At 31.2% G+C, this 5,539-nt stretch overlaps 1 pseudogene; it reads right to left on the reverse strand.

Moving 5' to 3' along the window:
• Positions 1-253: 253 nt before the first annotated feature.
• Positions 254-1,003, reverse strand: LOC143074278 (mytilin-1-like; annotated as a pseudogene).
• Positions 1,004-5,539: the final 4,536 nt, after the last annotated feature.

Raw genomic sequence — 5,539 nt, forward strand, 5'->3', positions numbered from 1 at the left:
GCATGACGTCACACATGAAAAACTATAATACAAAAGTGAGATAGAATTAGGATTGCTTTAAGATTATATTAGAACTAAATACTGATAATTTATTAAAACAAAATGCATATTGCAATACTTATTAATAGCAATTAACTGTAATATATATATGTCAAGTTTGTTATGAATCCAACTTCAAACGTAATTAATCGTACGAAATTAAATATAATAAATAAAGGCGGTGATTAATTGATAATACTTGTCATTCATCTCGGTGACTCACTAATGTTTCTCTATCGAGTACACGCAGCATCAGCAACAGTACAACCAACAAAGGCTGATGTACACAGACCAGTGGCAGGTTCAACACAGGCACCTAAACATAACCCAAATGTAAAAATGCCACAAAGAGTACATGCTACAGTCACTACACCACAAGTAACTCCAAATGTAGTGCAACTGTCTTTTAATGCTTTGAGGTCACATGATCTCTTTTGTCTATTATTTGTTCCAACCTGTGTGTTGTTAAGTTCTATTGCATCTGCGATGACTTTCCCAAACAAATTCTTGGACAATAGTGTGGTAATATCCCCCAAATCGTTGACAGTGTCCAACAAGTCTTTTGGCTCATATGGGCATTTGGAGTACATTGATTCACAGACATCACTATCTTTTACGGAGTGTCCATTTTTAGCTCCATATAAAACATGTCCAATATTCGGATAGTCAGCTAATAATTTCCTGGCTTCTGCATATAACAAACTGTCATGGTCTTGTCCGTTGTCAGTTGCAATTTTGGTTAGTAGACCTAAAGGGTTGTTCAACCTCTGATTCCATTTGGATTCTGGTAATGCAGCAAGTAAACACATCATTTCTCCTACACATTCAGTAGTATGATCGTGAGAGTCAATTAATTTGTCTGCAATAGCAATCATAGTTTTAGCTTGTTCGAATCATTGTCGTTTAACAATGCTGTTCCAGAGGTCCCCAATACAGCGACTAACCAACAATATATGGTAATCATCCCTCAATAGTTTCTGCAAATTAAAAATTCAAATAAAGATTATAATAAAGTAATGAATCTGTGTATATTCATTTTTGCGTTTTTATTCAGTTTGCTGGTGAATCACAAAAATGTACAATACAACGCAATCTTATTTGTACGAAATATTTCAAACGGTAGTCAGACATTTATAGGTATCTAAAACGAATTGTAATTTACAATAAGCATTGGAATAACACTTTGGTGAATATCAGGTAGGATTGTCAATCTTGATATGGAAATAAGCTTTACAAAATATCTTATATGGTTTATTTCTGTTGTAAACTCTTGTTTCTATCTGTTTTCAATTATATCAAAATTAAATTGATTTCTACAAGTTTTTCATTAGAAGCAAATAAAGGCAACAGTAGTATACGGCTGTTTAATAGTCATACATTGATTAAACGAAAACAAATCCGGGTCAGAAACCAAAACCGAAGGAAACACATCAACTATAACAGGAAAACAACGGAACAACGTAAACACTGAACTGCAACAAAAACAAACGCCAACATACATAGAAAAGGACTACTAGTATTTGATAACAACTGCAAACCAAACGGTACTAAACATCGTAAAAAGCAATTAAAACAATTAGTCTATTTATAGCCCTATTGAACAAAAGCCTACATCCAAGTGCATACCAATCATTGGAAAACATTTAATGATTATAGCGACGACATTTTTTAACATGATATATCATGCCGTTCTTCACTGTCGTGTGTCGTATTATATAAGCAATTCAGTTTGATACTCACTTATATTTCTATTAGTATGCACTATTCATATTGAATTTTGATAAGCCAGTTCAGAATAAGATACTGTTTAATACATTTGGGTTTGAATGGTTATACATTGACACCAATATATTTGTTTATTTGTTGATGATGTACTGATACAAACATTTATTGTTTATGTCATGTACAATAACAAATAGAGATTTCCATTTTATATATTTTCTGATAATGTTAGCATACCTATTTTGAACTAAAATTTGACGCCAATTTTTGAAATCTTATTTATTAATATAAAAATTTCAAAAATTAAGTTTGTTTGTCTTATTACTTATTGTTCTTAGATGAAAGTACTCAACAACTGACCGTCTGTATTACCACTATGCTAAGACCAAGTAATTTTCAATTATTACAGATTAAAGCTTTTAGACCATCTTTCACCATTGACTAACCCAATTTGCTTCCTTATATCTAAAGATATGTTAGTATTTTCTACTAGTTCTCCTTCAGTCTTCATCCAAATCAACTTCTGGATAACAGTCCTGAGTGGTTTTGTTATTTGTTCATTTCTAAATGGTATCGTTATTTATACATAAAACTAGCCAATAATGTTGAAATTTTCTGCATGTATAACGTTACACTTTTTGATTTTCCCGTTTGTGTAATTATTTTTATGCGTGATGCTTCAAGAGAATAAAAAAAACCAGCTAAAATCTACCCTTTTAATTTCCCCTTTTAGCATATCTTTATTGTAGTGTTTTTTTCACTCCATCTGTCTTTCCTCCAAAATAAATTTATTCAACCCGATTCAAATTCTTTGCTGTATCTTTCTTTGGAGTACTAGCAAAAAAGATGTATTTTGGTACAATTTATGACCCAATTATTGCCTATTTCATTTTTATTTTAATTTAAATGTCCTAAATAATTACCTTAACATTTAATGCTTTTTTCCCAATTTATTCCTTCTAATTTGTCAGAATCATTGTTTCACAATTCACTTTCCTCCATTTTTGTTTATATTTTGTTAACATCAAGCCAGACAGAGAACCAACTAATTCAATTTCGTTGAAAAGAATGATAATATTTTGAAAAAAAGAGTGTAATCATACGGTAATTGAGAAATCTTTATACTACGAGTTTTTTTGTCTACCTTAATCTTTATCCCTTGATGTATTTATTGCTTCTTAGTCTTAATGATAACATTTCTACTAAAAAATAAATAATAAACAAAATAAAGGACACCCTTGACGAAAATCTATAGAGTTTAAATTAACGATATCAACCCGTTGTTTAAAACAAATTGTTTTTAAATTATGTTTGCAGCTATCATGATTGATTAAATCCAAAAATGTTTCATTGTACATGTTGTATTGAAAATAAAATATGTTTTGATAAAATCTAAAAAAAATTATAGCTCCTCAGTTTGATATGTTTTCATCTAATAAGTAATATCTATATTTTAAATACCCAACATTAAATTACTTTAAATGTTTGAAAAATCTACATGTATTACGTTTATACTAGAAAGATCGTACCTGTGACTTACTTGTTCCAAAAGGCTGAAATTGATTGCTACAGAAGGCTGGAGGTTTTCTGGTTGTGTCTTTAGCTTTGAGGGGTCTATTTTATAGCCTGTTTTGTTTAAAATGTCATATTTTTCTAGACAAATGATAGATGTTTTTCTTTGAAAATTTGCATTGTTGTTATAATTTTCGTGTGGGTCAATGTCATTTACTTTTAGTCTCCTCAGTGATCGTCGTTTATCTTCTTTACATTTTTTAGTAATATAATTTATAATGACTCAGTTTTATGTCAAAACAGAATTAAATAGATTTAAAGGAAAACTTATGTAAGATTTCCAAAAATATTACGTGTTATAGAAAACTTACAATCTTGAAACTGTTTATTCAAAATATAATACTTCTTATATTGAATTTATAATTTATCTATACATTTCATTATTTGTTTGTGAAATAAACCAATCTAAATCGAACAGCTGTCTATTCCAAACAGAATGTCTTGTCGCAATGTGGTTTACTTTATGCTGGTTTTATTGCACGTGAATTTGCTTGATTCTTGGCGTACATTAAGTGAATTCAAACAAGAAGACTAAATTTTTATCATTACGTAATCAACACTGACGTTAGGGTATTTAATAAAAAATCGAAAATTAGAATTAAAGGACAAACATGTGGCTAGAATAGAAAAAGACAAACCACAACCAACGAGAATAAACAAAGAAACTAAAGATGAGTAATCAGAAACCCACTAAAAACTTGGATAGGACTGAAGTGTTTAAGAAAGAGTGAGCAGTTCCTGCTCAAAATGTGGCATCCGCCATGTTATAACAACCCTTTTAATTGCAAAAGTCATTTTACAGTATGCTACATGTAATCAGTAATGGTACATATAAAAAAGAAGATGTGGTATGATTGTCAATGAGACAAATCTCCTCGAGAAACAAAATGACACAGAAATGAAGAACTATAGCCTAGGTAACCATACGTCCTCCAATAATGAGCAAAGCCCATACCGCATAGTCAGCTATAAAATGCCCCGAAATGACAAATGTAAAACAATTCAAACAAGAAAGCATATTCACTTTGAAGCATTTTAGAGTTGTGCTTCCTTGTTTTGACGAACAACATCAAATATTGCATCAGCAATAGGAGAATGTGCGATACCCCGCCTAATCGATAGCTGTGTGAATAGCTCAAAAACGTTAAGTGTAGAATCAATTTTACACAATGAATTCATCACAAATTCACGAACAATTTACTCGTTAACGACAATTTTGAAAATCATCCGAGCCAGTATGTAAATGTTTAAACGAGTAGGTCAAGGACATGTCAAATCATTCAAAGAACAACCAGAAACAGTACCTGCTAAATAAGAATTGAGAAAATCAATATGTGTGGGCCAGTCTTAAAAGACACTAAAACAAATTATAAATTCAAAATTCAAAATTCAAACAGAAAAAGTTTGTGGAGGAAAAAATAATGTTTTTTACAGAATAAGATGTCGAATCAAATCAGTTGATCATTGCTGCAGTCCTAAAACAGTTTGACATGATATTTTGTTTTTATAATAAGTAGTATTTCAAACAATAATGTCATGAATGACGAAACGGTGGATAAACATGTGTATTCGTCAATCTGTTTGGTTTTTTTTTTAAATAGGGATTGCGTCTTCTGACACAGTTTAACTATAGGTGATGTATGCCTAGTAGTCATCACTACCAAGTCATGTTCAGGGTTTTTTGGTTGTTTTTTTTTAAATATTTTATACCCATTACAATTCTATGATCATCTGGCTAAAACAAGGGTGAACTTTTGCTATCTCTTTGTGTCCGTCGTCTGTCAAAAATCTTCATATCTTAAACTACTTGTCTAATTGGAACAAAAATCGCTGGCATCATCCTAATAACATTAACGGTACCAATGTTTCTGCACCAGATGCGCATTTCGACAAAACTTGTCTATTCAGTGATGCTCGTGGCCAAAATATGTAAAAACTAAAGCTTATATAAAAGAGGAAGAGCTATAATCAAAAAGTTCAAAAAAGTATAGCCAAATCAGTGACAGGAATCAGAGTTTTGGACGAGAGAGATACATTCCTTAATTTGTAATAATTTTTAACATTTTGTAACAGCAAATTTAATAACACAAAAAAATCCGTATTTTCATGCCAGTACCGGAGTACTGGCTACTGGGCTGGTGATACCCTCGGGGACTAACAGTCCACTAGCAGAGGCATCGACCCAGTGGTAGTAATAACATTAACG

Source organism: Mytilus galloprovincialis, chromosome 5 (assembly GCF_965363235.1).
Source record: "Mytilus galloprovincialis chromosome 5, xbMytGall1.hap1.1, whole genome shotgun sequence".
NCBI classification, from domain to species: Eukaryota; Metazoa; Mollusca; class Bivalvia; order Mytilida; family Mytilidae; genus Mytilus; species Mytilus galloprovincialis.